The sequence below is a fragment of the Cupressus sempervirens genome, chromosome 3, assembly GCF_028749045.1.
Source record: "Cupressus sempervirens isolate cs-2001-9-10 chromosome 3, ASM2874904v1, whole genome shotgun sequence".
NCBI classification, from domain to species: domain Eukaryota; kingdom Viridiplantae; phylum Streptophyta; class Pinopsida; order Cupressales; family Cupressaceae; genus Cupressus; species Cupressus sempervirens.
The window spans coordinates 77,960,796-77,978,055 of NC_143120.1; the positions used below are offsets into that span (position 1 = coordinate 77,960,796).

The 17,260-nt window shown below is 30.7% G+C and overlaps 1 pseudogene; it reads left to right on the plus strand.

Moving 5' to 3' along the window:
• The first annotated feature begins 12,189 nt into the window (after positions 1 to 12,189).
• On the plus strand, positions 12,190 to 12,877 carry LOC149564861 (calmodulin-like protein 2 pseudogene; annotated as a pseudogene).
• Positions 12,878 to 17,260: the final 4,383 nt, after the last annotated feature.

Genomic DNA, 17,260 nt, shown 5'->3' on the forward strand with positions numbered 1-17,260 from the left:
TCTTGAATTTTTTTGGTATGGAAAATTCAAGACTAGTTAGTACTCCTATGGTGACATGACATAAACTACCCAAAAGTGATGATTCTGCTTAAGTAAATCAAACATTGTATAGGCTATGATTGGAAAATTATAATATGTAGTTCATAACAGACCTAATATTATGATAGCTACTAGGATTGTTGCAAGATTTTTTATAAATCCTAAGTAGAATCACTTAATGTTTGTTAAAAGAATTATGAGATGCTCAAAAGGTAATGAAGACTATGGTCTATACTACAAAAAAATGACAAGTTTGAATTGAGAGCCTATATAGATGTTGATTGGGCTAAAAACATTGATGATAGAAAAAGTACAAGTGGTGGAGCATTTTTCTTAGGCAAGAGATTGGTTACTTGGACCAGCAAGAAACAAAATTGTATTTCACAATCTACTCTTGAAGCTAACTATGTGGCTGCTACTATAAATTGTGCAAATGTGGTGTTGATCAGACAATTACTCAAAGGAATGAAGGAAGAAATTACTGAACCTTTGGTAATTTGCTATGACAATATAAGTTCTATAAACATATCTAAGAACATTATGATTCATACAATAGCAAAGCACATTGCAACCAAGTATCATTACTTGAGATATTTGGTTCAAAATAAAGAAGTGAGATTCGAATATGTGAATACAAAGGAACAAATAGCCAATATATTCACAAAGGCTTTACCTAAGGATGCACATGAATATCTTAGAGGTGAACTAGGGGTGATACTACTACCCAAAGCTACTTAAGAAGAAAGAGTAGTTCCCTTTATCAACTAAGTTGAATGGCATATTTTACAACTTGATGTAGTGGATCTTACTTTAGGAACTACTTGAAGTAAAGAAGAAGCTAAAATAGAAGTTCTACAATCACATGCAAGTGATAGAGGGAGAACCTGAATTGGCAATATCTACATGAGAAGATGACATGTCTTTGGCATTATTGTCAAAGAGAGAGAATATATTGAGGGATAATATATAGAGAGAGTTGTACTAGAAAAGAGAGAATATATAGAGTTGTACCAAAGAAGAGAGAGATAAAAAATAAGAAGGAAATATCTAAAGAAGAACAGAGATTGTAGCCTATATAGAAGAAGAACATATACAAATAGAGGGAGATATTTCAATACAAGATATTAAGTTTCTTTTTGATATTGTTGTTGTATTGGTTTTCCATCAATGCCAAAGAGGGAGATTGCTGAAGTATAGAAATGAGGAAGATTGATGAAACCTATCATGGATCAATCATTATTTTGTCATTGATGTCAAACCTGCTACTTGATGGTGAGACAATTTCTAATTTAGTCTAAATGCTATCATTTGATTGATTGATGAAGAGGATTTGAAAAGAAAAGATAACAAGAGTACCTAAAGAAAGGTTGAGTTATATGGTGTATAAAAGGAGCACTAAGACCAAGTAAAACTTTGATAATATAGTGTATTATTTATCTAATTAAGGAAATAATGAAAGGATACTTGAGCTAAGACAAGTAGAAGGCTAAGAAAAGAAATGTGTTTGCCAAGCCTGGCCGAGTAAATAGTGATTGTCAAGCAAGCCAGTATAGGCTAAGCACAAAGTTAGTTGAAGCTGAGAAAAGAAAGTTTAGTATGTGCAGAGAAAAGAGAAATATAGTAGGTGCCAAGTGAAGGAATTTTAGTATGTGTCCAACACTAGTAATGACTTGGTGTATGCTAAGAAACCTAGTGTTGACCAAGCATCAAAAGACAATGATTTCCTTGAAAACAACATGTTATTACCGAGTGCTAGTAAAATGTGTTGGATCAGAGATTTGACAAATCTAAGTTGACAAAGTTGATTTATTGAATTGTGTGAAGCATGTGTCCAAGATAAGTATGATGAGATGGTGTCATAGAATTCAAGATAAACCATTTTGAGACAAATTTGAATAGGATTGTGAGAGAAGTTTCTAGAATGGAACAAAATGGAAAAGAGGGTATATTCAATGAATTTGACCTAACCCTAAGATGAATGATTTTGGTTAAGAAAAAAAAATCCAAATTCTCTATATAAGGATATAGCAAGCCAAAAGAAAGTAAAATAACATGAACCAAAGATAGACAAGGTGTCTCATGGTGTTGCTTCATTTGGTGGCCAAAGGGATTAATCTATAGTTGGCATACTAAGAAAGAAGGCTTGAGGAGGTGAAGGCTTGAAGGTTAAAAATGGTGTAAGAGATGAAGGAGATTGAATGCCAAGTAGAATAGAGGACTAAATAATAGATCTATAATTTACAAGTGAGTTGTTTTGTTATCAAATCCTACTGTTATTCTCTAAAAATTGTATCAATCTAGATAAATCATTTCGATTAAGGTTGACCTAACAATCATGAGTAAATCCTTTAATAGGGTGGCATTATAATAGAATGTTCTAAAGTCCTCTAACAAGGCTCACTCCTAATAGGGTGATTGAAATCCTTTAATCAAGGTCACATTCAACACTGTGCATTGTAACCTTTAACAAGGCTAGCTCCTCACAGAGCTCACTTCAAAAGAGTGAAAATTGGTAGCATCTTATTGGTTATTTTTCCAAAATTGGGTTTCCATGTAAAATCCTTGTGTTAAATTGTGTAAATAATTTTGTGGTATTTCATGTTTACATTTATGCAAAGTTCATGTGACCTAGGATAGTAATATATTGTGGTTTGAGATATTGGATGATCAGTGCATGCACAAGTATTTATTAAGTACCAAAAATTTTTATCTGTACATTTGGACCTTGGATAATTGATTCAACCCCCCTTTCAATTATTCTAAAGCATTCTAATAGTCATCCTACTATACCATCTGTATTCTCTCTTTTTTCAATGCATCTATGATTCCCTCATGGTCTTCCATTGAAATTGTCAATAATACCTTATTAGAAGGTCTCCCTTTGTATCTTTCTAATTTGATATTCATTGCCACAACTAAACGAGAATAGTGTAAAATCTTCTTTTCTAATTGGCAGTCTTCAAGTGCAGGTAAACCATTTCTTCTTGTTAGGTATTTATATAGCTAGGTGCCAACTACAATGACAAATCCAATTGGATACTCAAAACCATCATCATCTACTTATTGAAATATCAATTTTTTCTTAGGTTCCACACATATAGCTAGCAGATACTCGGTCTATTCATCATTATCATAAGGTTTACTAACAACGTAAACATATCCTACAAGATAAGATAGATTACATAAATAATAATGACATGTGTACATAAATAAATAATATATTAATGACATGTACTTGAATTATATTAATGACATGTACATAAATAAATAATATAAATTGAAGCACAATCATAAAAAATTTAATTGAATTGTGCATACCAAGTTGTATGAGGTCTAAAATATGACCATAGCCTTTTGATGCAAATGTAACATTTGGGCCTTCATTTACTATAGATCTTTAATATGTGTATCAGTAGGTGCTAATTATTTTTGTTGTCAATTCTCAACCCATTCTATATTCTCACATTCTTCCCTTTCACCTACAAGACAAAATTGACAAAAACAAGTAAGTTCCCTAGTCCATATAGTCCAAGTATTAGAATCCAAACTCCTAAATGAATGCCATTTAGTTGACCTACTAATTGTATCATAGTCATATCTTTAAAGGACATTCTCCTCTTCAACTAGGTAGAAGAAATGTCTAATTATAGATTTCTGACTCAATCCTATGTATAAATATTTGTTACACCATTCCACAATGTCATGTGCACTTTTTAATTTGATTTTTTTCTCAAATTTTAATTGCTCTTTGCAAAGTACTCTCTTCACGCATACACTAGCGCCATCATGTTCTCCTTTACCATGTCTAGCCTAAAACAAACTCCACATATGTGGGATATTACTTTGGTTATCTGTCCAACTCAACCAATAGAATATTCTAGCGTTCTTGAATTGTCTTTTACAATTATCTGACCATATTAGATGTCGTGTCATTTGAATTTGTCTCTCTCTTAAATTATATTAAAAGACCTTGAAGAAATATTGGACAAACTCAGATGAATGAATTTTATTATCACTCATATAGAAATGGTACTCTCTCAATATTTTTTGATTCTCTTTTGTACTATCAGGTGCATGCCTATAAAATATATGAACAAATATTGGTACTTACACTGAATTGTAATATTGTGCTTGTACCTAATCTTGGGGTGCAACTGTGTAGTTATATACAAAGTCAATGAATATATAAAAGTATAGTACCAATTGGAAACTTATTTTTACATATGCAAAATTGTCCATCAAGCCATCTAGTATATTGAGAGTGTTTAACATATTTTGGTATGATCACACTCTTAAACTCATACATAAATTCATGACAACTAACTTTATCTATAACTAGATCACACCTTCCAATATTCCCATCCTTCAATATATATTCAATAGTTTTGAATATTTTTACATTAACTAATTGTTTTCCAAAAGTAGTTAAAGAATTTTCATGCAAAAATTCATCTAATAAAGCAATATTGCTACAGATATTACATGTACTAGAAAGACATGCATTGAAAAGAAAATATTGGTCATTAGGTGGTTTACAAAACAAACCTAATATGAAATTCATTATAGTTTGAGGTGGTATTTTTATACCACCATCTTGCAACATTTTTTTACTATGCATGGTACTACATATAGATCAAAATAAATCATAATGGTAACAAAATTGAACATGAGTTTTACAAAAACATGTAACTCTTTCCTTGTTTATACTTACATACCATGGTTTACACTTTTCAAAAGATCTTTGACTAATGGTAATAGTTAACACCTTATCATCTAATTTTTTTGTTTGAACAATTCAATTTGAGTGATGTCCAAAAGGTGTTTAGGATGTGAATCATGTATTTTTGAGCCAAATCTCAATTTAAGAACATCTCTTGAATTAGGTGATACTCTTGTATTATCATGCCAAAAATTTTCAACCAAACGTTTGATTTCACTAGTAAGTTTGATATCATATCTCAGGAGTCTACCACTAGAAGTCCACAAACTATTTGTTGAATCACATTCCAAGTTAACCCTTCTCTTTAAAACTCTTTCTAAATTTTTATGACTCACATTAAGATATCCACTTATTGTACTAATCAATTTTTTTTAGAAGTTGATTTGTTAACTAAAGTTGTTGTTATTGCTTGTCATACTGCATTATTATCTTTAGAGGGACTTCTCTTTCTGATAACATTAAAGGCACTAGCCATAGTGGATACAAGCTTTTTAAAGAATCATTTTTATTCTTGGATCTTGCATACATTCCTAACTTTTTCATCACTTTTCACATTAAAACAATTGACATTGAAACCCAAATTTCTTAATAAAAAAAAATTGTCAATATAATCTATTAGCATTGTGTCCTAATCTATCTTGACAAACCTAATCCATGAAGATTATCTAGCACATCATTAGAAAAATGAAAATTATGTTCATGCACTTCAGTATCAATCAAACTTGTTTCTTTGGTACTTGGAATTTCCATGTTTATGTTCATATAATTGTTGTTTTCAATTGACATTTCATTTTTAATGTTATTTGGAACTTGAATCTCAATTTCAAGTTTTCTTGGTATTTCTTTTGTGGCTTGCATTTCTATTAGAGTTTGTTGTGCATGATTATTTGGCAATTTATTCTCATGAAGAAAACCTAAATCATTTAAATTAGAACCTTCTTCTACAAAATCACCAATTTCATCATGAGAATAAAATCGAGGGTTTGGAGACACACCTGCATTGAATGTTTGATTAGAATGTGCACCTAAATATCTTTGTATTGGGTTCTCTTCTTCAACCTCTTCATCCATTATGGTATCCTCAATGTCCTTCTCTTTTGAAAGAATATTTGAAATTGAAGACCCAACGTTGCTCAACTCTCTAATTCTTTGTCTTCTCTCTTGTTGATGTTGTGCTTCCTTCTCTTTGTTTGTTACATTCTCCTCATTTGTGAGAACTTTTATTTTCTTCTTTCTTCATTGTTTTGATCCCATTTTTGCACCAAATCTAAATTCAAATCAATCAGAGCTTGTAAAATGTAGAAGATGACAAGTAAATATAATAATATGACAAAAATTCATTGTTGCAGCTTGGGTCTATCAAACAATGATTGGTTATTGCTTTGTGGGTCAACTTTTGTGACCCAATTGGTATCTTTGAATTAGATGCCCAATTTATAAATTGGGCACTCAATTTTTAAATAATTGGGTACAAAATTTTAAAATTAGGTGCCTAATACTTTAAATTATTAGGTTCCCAATTCTTACAATGGCTAAATTAGAATCGAGCACCTAATTTTTGAATTAAGAATCAAGTGCTCGATTCTAAAGCCATGGATAGGAATTTCCTATTTGCATCAAGGTCTTCCTTGGGGAAAGGCATGGTATAGGTTTGGTGAGACCAAGCCTGTGCCTTTATCTATCAAATTTTGACTAAGGCAATTATTCAACAATTTCAGGCATTGCCATAATTTTTATAGGGTCTTTCTCATCAATTTTTTTGACAAAATGAAAACCCATTATGGATCTCACTAATCTGATTTAAAAAATGTAAATTTTATAGTGTTATGAGTTCATTTTCTATTTTTGTATTATTTATTAATCAAAAGTGTCACTTAAAAATAAAATAGTGAGAAGCACTAAAAATTTAATAACTTTTTAAAATTTTCATAATTCTTAATTTACATGTCATCAATCTACACAATTCTTTTGAATTTTTTTTTTTTAAACTTTAATTTTGATTAAGTTATGGTGTTGGTACATGAGAGGTTTTAGAAATTAGCTTAATTGTCAAATAACAATTAATAAAAAAATCATTGAAAAATTAAGGAAAACTATTCTCGTTAATCTTTGGTGTGTCACGTAACTTCTTTTAAAAGTATGGATCTCACTGATTTGATTTCAAAAGTGTAAATTTTATAGTGTTATGAGTTTATTTGCTATTTTTGAATTATTTATTAATCAAAATTGTCACTTAAACATAAAATAGTGAGAATCACTAAAAATTTAATAACTTTTTAAATTTTTCATATTTCTTAATTTACATATCATCAAATCTACACACTTCTTTTGAAGTTTAGAAAAAAAGTTAAATTTAGATTAAGTTATGGTGTTGGTACATGAGAGGTTTTAGAAATTAGCTTAGTCGTCAAATAACAATTAATAAAAAAAATCATTGAAAAATTAAGGAAAACTATTCTCATTAATCTTTGGTGTGTCAAGTAATTTCTTTTAAAAGTATGGATCTCACTAATCTGATTTCAAAAATGTAAATTTTTTAGTGTTATGAGTTTATTTGCTATTTTTGCATTATTTATTAATCAAAAGTGTCACTTAAACATAAAATAGTGAGAATCACTAAAAAATTAATAACTTTTTAAAATTTTCATATTTCTTAATTTACATGTCATCAATCTACACAATTCTTTTGAAGTTTAAAAAAGAAGTTAAATTTTGATTGAAAAATTAAGGAAAACCATTCTTGTTAATCTTTGGTGTGTCAGGTGACTTCTTTTAAAAGTGTTGGAGCTATCATTTTGCATAATGCTTAATGGTAGGAATCCTTTCAAACTCATCTTTTGAAAAGTTGATCTAGGATCAACTCCAAGGTTCCATGCGATCTTGTGACCTACTGAAATCTACTCAATTGAAGATAAATGTGTTTGTTCATGAGGAGGCCTTTGCTAGTCTGAACTAATTTTGGATCAAATGATCAATCTGCTTGCTATTTCAAAATTAACCACAAAAGAGATACATTTTTTGGTATTTTCTATTTTTTTTATGAGTGCAATCTAATAATGCAACTACATGAATTCCTAATTTAACCAAGGGGTTAGTAAAGCAAATAAAAAATATAGGGTAATAAGAAGTTTAAGAAAATGACATGAAAGTAAAATCCTAATGGACATAAGCCACAAAAACAATGCGTCTGTGAGTTAAGCCTTTGAAAAGATAGGTGGGTAACCAATGAAAATAGGAGTAGCACTTCCTTAACTCCACTAATGCAATCATCAATGGGAATTCAATAACCATAAGATGTTTCACTTTTCATCAAATTGCAAGGCCACTGAAAGTGCTGTCATGTGAGACAAAAAGCTATGCAGAAACAATAGGGTGATCTCTTCTCCAACTTGGTATGTCAATAGAATTTGTAGACCCATAGCAAACACTAGAATTAAAAGATTACACAACCAAAACAATGCAATAAAACAATTGGCTCAATTACACTTCATGAACACACATTCACAAACTATAAAACACTTAGAAAAGAATCACTACACTCCAAATGTGAGCACCAACAACATATATTATTGCATCAAAATATTGGCAGCCTAGAATACATGTTACATTCCTAAATTTATAAGAAATCCTCTCCTCAATTTGTGTTGAGAGAGAGGTATCTTTATACAATCATATGCTTCTAAACTAATAAAACAAATCTATTTATGTGCAAATTGACTCTCTAACTACTGCTTAGTAGGACTCCATCCATATTTATATCATTAATTGGATACATGAGCCTTCACATGTCTTAAAAAAAAAGAAAAATAGGAAAATAAGAAGAAGAAATCCATTAGATGATGTAGGAGTGTTTGGAAGTGCCAAAAATAGAAGCTCATCTTCTCTAGATGTTTATAGGAGTTAAACTGCTGTTAGAATGCATTTCTGATGCATGGAAAGCTCTAAATTTAGAATTGGTAGTTAATTGTTAGTGCAAATCTAGAGAAGCACACCTTAGAAGAAGTGCACCAATGTACCAGCACACCTACATGAAATTTGTGGAAGGTGCTTAATTTGACAAAAACTCAAAGTTCTCATTTTGAAAATGGTTTCTGGGTTTTTCTCAAATGGGGTTTTAGATCATTTTTGTGTACTTACTTTGCCCCTTTTTGATGATTTATACTCTTTTTATAGCCAAACACTTTCATACATTTGAACTCTTTTTGCTTCTTCTATTTGAAATTCCAAGGCACCCGTGTTGAATCTTGTCATTAATAATTATGTAAGATGAGGAAACTATTCTGGTTCATGTTTCCAACCTCTGTATCTTTGATCTTTTTGTTCTCTCCAATTTCCCTATCCTTCTCGATGAGAGACCAATTGATCCTGATTATCCAAAATGATCAAATATTTGAGAAAATTTCATACCTTTTTACAAAATTTTCCTAGGTCTTTCTAATTGGCTTTTTCGAAGCTCTTCTGCTCAAAATTTCAAGTTGAAACTTTCATCGGTCTTTAAAAATAGGTAGCCAAAGGCTCCCTATTCTAGGGGCTGAAATTAGATTTTTAGTTCTTCTTTCCAATGGCGTAAATGGTTATGAATTCCATACTCTAGGTCAAAAGTTATGACCCAGACAAGTTAAGGATGCTTTTTTTATCTGCACAAAGAAGTAAACATTAGTCTAGAAAGTTGAAAATCAAACCTTAAAAAAACCCTAATTATGACAAAAAAGATTGAGAATGCAAAAAATCACAAAACACACAAAAACCTCATTTTAGCCTCTGATAAGCAAAAAAGAGCACACCTAGCACACCTCAGAGGTGTGCTAGGTGCGCCTTTGATCATTCTCAAATTTTAACAAATGGGTGCACAACAACATACCTCATGGGGCGCACTAATGCACACCCTATTTGACTTAAGTGCAAAGGGTGTTTTTTTATGTAAGGATGTGCAATGACGCACTTGTATTATTGTTTTACTTTGTTTTAAATTTCCTAAGTTTTAAAATCTTTTCTTTGAAAAGGTGCATAGTAGCACACCTAATTATGTTCACTACTATGCACCTTAGTTTAGGTTTCTTAACATTTGTTCATGTGTTTTGTAGGTGTAGGGGGTGATAAGGCACCCGTCCTAGTGCTACGCAGTTGTACATCTGCACATCACCAAAGGTGAATGTCCCCTTTTTAGTACTTTAGCACATTAGCACACCTATTGAGGTACGTTAGTGCACCTTTTTATTTTACAAAAAGACTTCTTCCCTCATAAGCTTGACTTTCAAAGACTGTGTTTTCGAATCAAAACTCGAATTAGGTCAAAAAAAAACTAGAAAAAGACTCGGACCTCAGACTAGGGATCTGAAAAGCCAAAAATAAAATAGGGGGTCCCCATTTCTAAGTGAAATGGGGTGTGCATTGTGAAAACCACAATAAAAGGGATTCACAAAAAAAATTTAGTTGTGTCAAATTATAGTGTCTGTACACGAGCATGATATGGTCCTGAAATAGACATTTTGAAAATGTGGTTTTTAAAGATCCATACAAAAATAAAAATAAAAAATTCATAGAAGTATTCAAATAAATTGCATATTCAAAAGTTAGACTCTGAGCACTACAACTTCTATTACTAAAATTTTATGATATTTAAACTACAAGTGCCTCAAATTCTACCATCATTTGACAAGAAAATCTAAAAATAGGAAAAACACTTCCACTTTTTGGCCAAAAGTGAGACCCAACTTCTTGCAGTGAGCCTTCAATTATGAGATTAGATTAATGGGTAACTATTGGTCCACTAGGAGAGATGACTCATTAGTTGAGCGCCCTAACCTTGCACTTCTCAAAATCCACAATGGAAAAATTTCAAATAACTCCCAATTATTTGTACAACAACTTACTTGGTGAGCCCCCTACATATAACCAAATTTTTAGGGCTACATTATCAAATGTGATGCTACATTGGCATCCTTTTTACCAAGGTGTCTAAAAATAACTGCCAAAAATTGAGACCAATAGTTATGCAAAATAGAGATCCATACTTATGCAACTAATGCACCATCACATGATTGGTTGCTTTTTAGTACCAAGGGATACATTTCATTCAATATAGATAGTCATGATTAACAACAACTTTAAAGTTACGACTTAGTAAACTATTTTTAAAAAATGATGATTAAATCACCAAGTATTAGTATTGAATGTCATCACAAATATTGAAATGCACTGAGGGTCCTTTTCCCTAAACAATTTCTTAGAAAGTTTCTAACTATTGAAATCCAATAAATAATTATTTTAACATGAATAATAATTGTAACCTTTTATAAATTCAAATATAATAAAATTGAAATAACATTAAAAAAAATACTTTTAATCATTTATAAACATGTTAAAATTAGATTCCTAATAATTTTGTAAATACTATAATTTTTTAATTAACAAACTCTATAGAAAATCGAAAACAAAGGAGAATATCAAAGACTATAGTATCTTAATAATATGATGTTTTTACAATCTATTTGTAATATCAAATTTTATTTTTGAATTCAATTATATATGTTTTTTAATATCAAACATACTATTGATAAAAAAATAAATTCAAACATACACAATATTCCGGATTCTTTAGCAATACAAAAATATGTAACTTTAATATTTTTTAATAATAATTGTAACCTTTTATAAATTCAAATATAATAAAATTGAAATAACATTTAAAAAAATAGTTTTAATCATTTATAAACATGTTAAAATTAGATTCTTAATAATTTTGTAAAGACTATTAATTTTTAAATTAACAAACTCTGTAGAAAATCGAAAACAAAAGAGAATATCAAAGACTATAGTAGCTTAATAATATGAAGTTTTTACAATCTATTCATAATATCAAATTTTATTTTTAAATTCGATTATATATGTTATTTAATATCAAACATACTATATATATCAAACATACACAATATTTCGAATTCTGTTATCAATGCAAAAATATGTAACTTTAATATATTTTTAATATGATGAATAGTCCCTTGTCTATAAATAAATATTAAAGTTACATATTTTTAAAAAATATCATTATTATAGATTGTTCATAAGCCATCACAATTTATAACCATCACAAAAGCATGAAAAGGTAGGACAACCATCAACAAACAAAATGACGCACTCCATGACCATCACATAAACATTGTATTCTTCTCACGGTCATAACTTGAGAAAGCCAACGGTCATATTGCTATATAACATGAAAAGTAGATCCAATGTAGGGCCGTCGACAACGGGCAAATTGATTCTTGGTTAAAACAGACAAAATTTGTCCGTTGCATTGTTGTGACAAGATTCTACGGATGGTAATGCAGATCAACCAACGGTCACTTCCTTCACGCCAAATGAATATGAACGGGCTTCGCATTCCCATTTCTAGTCGTTACCCCCTTCGCCCCCTCTATTTATACCCCCATTCGCCCACACACGAGCCAAGCCACGCATTCTTTCTTTCCTTCAGTTTTCTCTGTATTTGATTCATCTTCTTATCAGGCCCGTTTGTTGTATAAGAGCTCTTAAAAAAGATCAAGATCAGGATTAAAGATGGCTGATTTGGGGGAGATTCGGAGAATATATGAGATGGTGGATGAAAATGCAGATGGAATGGTGAGCGTTGGTGAAATGTGTGGCTTCATTAACAAGCTCGGAATGGCGATGTCCGAAGAAAATGTGAGATGTATGGTGAAAGAGCCAGTTGAAGGGCATATCCCATTTGAGGAATTCGTTGATTTATATCGCAACATTCTCAACAGTCATGATGATGGTGAAGAAGAAAAAGAGCATTCAAAAGATCTGATGGAAGCATTCCGTGTGTTTGATGAGAACAAAGATGGCTACATTTCTTCTGACGAGCTTCAGAAGGTCCTTTCCACAATGGGATTGATTCCATTGGAACAAGATATGCACAGCTGTGAGAAGATGATTTGCAGATTTGATTTGGATTGCAATGGACTGCTGGATTTCTCTGAATTCAAAAGTATGATGTCCTCAAAGCTTTCAATGTGATGAATTAAGGGACGTCTGTTCTTCGTATCTTGTTAATCTTGTAATTTTACTTTTTATTCTCGAATGCTCAAAGCCAGGCGGGTACTGTTTTTGTAAGTTAGCATCAAATTATTCATTTACTTATATATTAGGTTAAACTATATTGTATGTGTAGTGCTTTAGCTGCACAATGACCACATGATTGGTTTTTTTTCATTTTAGTATGTTGTTAGTAATTTATCCAACTTTGAATTAATTTATATTTAATTTATTTGAGAAGTTTCTAAAATAAAATTCCCTAAAGTTTTAACCTAAGAGATCCAAAGAATTAACCTAAAGTTTCACTAAGTTTGGTAGCATTTTATTTATTTATTTTTTTAATTATGAAAGTAAAAACCATCTATTTCATACACATGATAACGGAAGCAATAACAATATCCAACTGAAAGTAAACATAACATACATACATAACAGGTTACATTCTTCATGAATTCCTTAACGTTGTTGTATCACATCTAAATTAATTATTCATCTAACATTACATCCTTAGCAATAATACATCCAATGTTCTTAAACAATATACAAGTGTCCTTTTTGTAATTACATTTTAGTTTAGCTCAATCATCCACTGTACATGTCATAGGGTATGAAAGGCTTAAAAGAATATACATCCGTGTAAATAAACTACATCATCATACTAACTCTAATCTATGATGCAATAACATAAATGAAACCACATATCATACATGATACATCATCATCAAACATAATTAACTAAGTGCACGGTTCCTTCCAATCGTTAATAGCATCATTGGACCATCGTGGATCCTAGCCATCCCTCTGTGCATAACATCCCAAGTCACCGAAGAGATTATCAGTATTATCATAGTAGGAATGTCACTCTTAAAACATCCTACATCATATGCAGAAAGATATCTAACACACAAAATAAAGCATAAGATAACATCATCTAACATATGCAAATTATCAAGTAAGGATACATGTCCGCCATCATAATCCATGAACAGAATGAAGATAGATGCCAACAAAGAATGCATCAGCCATAGTGTCTTAGACGGATCTCAAATGATAAGAGTGGAAAAGCACTACCACCTGACCGCATGGAACCTAAATGGTCCACTTCCACCACGCTGAGGAGATAGTCTCAAGTCTCAAACAGGTTATCAAAATCATATAGCATAAATACTCTCTAAGTCTAGGAATCTTAAAAGTATTCTAACTCAAAAGTTCCAATCACAAAACTGACATCTAATCCCAGAGGCACACAATGACATGTAGGAAACCTACTCTACAAGCGAGCAAGTGTCATCGCGAGGCAGTTAGCTTAGGACTCTAGGGTCCCTACTGATCTTTATGCGGCCACTAGTATCCTCTCATACTGACAAGACATACTATGGAATGCAAGGTCACAACCAATCATTCTCTTTACTCTCATCCTAGTCTATACTAGCACTTGAGGCATGGGTGAGAACATACAATTATCTTATTAGGTTCATTTAATCTCCATTTAGTTGAAATATTTTCACTTATTAAAACAACTTACAATGAGTTACCTTGGCAGCCACTTAGGGCCCTGGCCCCCATTGCAAGCCACTTCCCGACACTACAAGTAGATAACCTACCCTAAGCTCACGGAATCATAAATTTCAAAATCACCACAGTCCTATACAAGCGATTGAAAAAAAAATCAATAGATAATCCATAAAAAGAGCATCAAATCTCCATGAGCACATGAAAAGCATCTATAGATAATCATGACCACAACAATTCTCTATTGGCAACTGAAGGTATCTTTGTTAATCAAAAGTATCCATTGGTTCTTAATAACCAAAATATATCTCAAAATCATACTGATCGAAGACTCCAAAATGGTTGAGTCAAAACATGTCACAACATGACATCATCAAGAAATAAATCAACATTTCAGTCCCATCATGGTGACTGGAAAGTAATCCAAGGATAATTGATTGATGACTCAAAAATGGTTGAGTCAAGTGTCTTAGATACATATAACTTAGCTTTACTTAAGAAGACTGATTAGCAATAACAATTAGTAAATACACACATCTCATAGAGCATGCCATCACATTACCATGGTTGGGTTTAGAAAGATTGAGATAACATCAACATGCCACCATATTCACATAACTCCTAAGCCTCTGGTAACAACCTAAGACTGATCAAAGCTAGGACAAATCCCAAAACACATATAGCATAGAGAAACAAGATACAAACACATGTTTTTGTTTGCTTTTGCAATCACATGATTAAGCCAAATATGAAGTTTCCGAATTTGTTTCAAGTATATTTCAAGAGTATAAGATTCTTCTACAAGTCAACCCATTTATTTCTTTGAATAAAGCATAGAATTATCCCTCCATTATTTTAAAATAATTCTCTAAAATAATCATAAGATAATTATTTACTTATTTAAATTATTAAACTAGTTTCCATTGACTTTTAGATAAAATCATTTGCATTATTTCACTAAAAATCAATGTTACTAATAATTCCAAGAAGCGTCTCCCATTATTCAAATAATAAAAATAATACTTATCAACTTTCAAATAATTAATTTACAATTTCCTTAAAACACTTCAAGGACAAGCATTAATTTAAAATAATCTTCATTGATTTTAAGTAAAATCAATCTCATTAATAATTTAATAATTATTTAATTCTACTAAACACTTATTAATATCTCTTTTCTTTTGGCCTCATTTAAAAATCCATTTACTTAAATTGATTAATAATTAATTACACTTCTTCTACTATTAAGTAATCTTAATTAAATTAAATTAAATTAGATTAGTTAATAAATCATATAAAACTAATGCATGATAATAAGATTCTATTTTAATTCAAACCCAAACCCGAATCAATTTCCAAATCTTGATTATAAATGTCTTAGATCTATGTTGGTTTAGTTTTTAATTCATTCTATGCTTTGATAAATTATTTTTGTGAAGTTTAAGCACAAAGAACTCTTGGTTATGAAAAAATGGAGGACTGATTATCATTGAATAAAACTGTCCCAGTACGGAGGCCATATCTCCTTAATGAACTATTGGATCAAGTCAAATTTGAACTATGTTGGAGAGGGTCAAGTTGTGCCAAATCTGTTCAGAGCGATTAAATAGATTTAGTCTAGATAAAAAGTTATGAATGTCTAAGTTCGGGTCTATGTAAGGGACAACGATAGGGCAGTTTGTGATGAATTTCCTTCATAAATAAAACTAGAGTTTCCTAATGTTTTCTTTGCAACCAAATAAAAATTAACATACATATCTAGATTTCAATTTCAAGATTGAAGATTCGTTCATGGAATATATTCAGACACATATAACAAACAAGATGAAGACAGGAAGAGAAAGAGTGCAAATGGAATATGCGAAAATTATGAGTGCACCTAGATACTGATGCTAATTTGCTATGCCTTAGAAGTCCATAAAAAAATCTCTTCCTTCTCCAACATTCACCATTCCTCCAAGAATCAAACCAACCAAAACCCCCAAGTGACTAGAAGTGCTTTTAGAAGCATATGAGCTTCTCGAATGCATATAAGCTTGTCCAAACACATTAGGAGAGCCTCTATATAAAGCCTTCTAAGATGCATCTAGAATGTGTCTAGAAAGAACTAGGAGATAAGCATAACAACTAAGCACATAACTTCCATGATAAGAAGATAAAGATGATGAGGTCTCTAGAAGGTTGTAGACAACATGTGCTCAAATAATATGCTAACTCCTAAGTGTAGACAACATGTGCATACTTAGAGTGCAAACTTCTGTGTTGTCTACATGACAACTCTCGAGAATTCACAAACTCTTAAATATTAAAATAATGTACATTAATTAATTTAATATTCACTTTACTCTTTTCAATTTAATTTATTAATTTTTAAATCTCATGCACTAACTTTAACAATTCCACTTGTTTTATCTTAATATATTTATATTTTAATCACATGCACACATCATGCAATCTAGAATCTTTTAATAATTTTAATATCTTTTTCACTTTTAAATTCATTTATTTTTGAAACTTAATTGCTAAAATATTTATTAACTTAAATAAATATTATCACTTCCAACTTTAAAATTATAACTTTTATCTTCAAATTTAATTATTTTATTTAATTAATTTCCTAATTAATTAAATAAAATAAATATTAAAATACCATATTAATATTTTCATTAAATTAAACCATTAATTAAATCTTTTAATTAGGCTTAATTGATAGAAAATACACCAAAGACTCATAAAATAAAATACGAAAAACCCACTATAACAAAACACATACAAAATTAAACCAAAAGGGTTAGTATCACAAATTATGTCATTTGATGCATTCAAAGGGTACTCAACTTAGATACTTGTCCTAATTTTCAATTAGGACAAATGGCTTAAAGGGTTGGGATTTGGACTTGAGAATTTATCTCCCCTCTCTTACCATTGAGATAATGCGATAGGGTACGC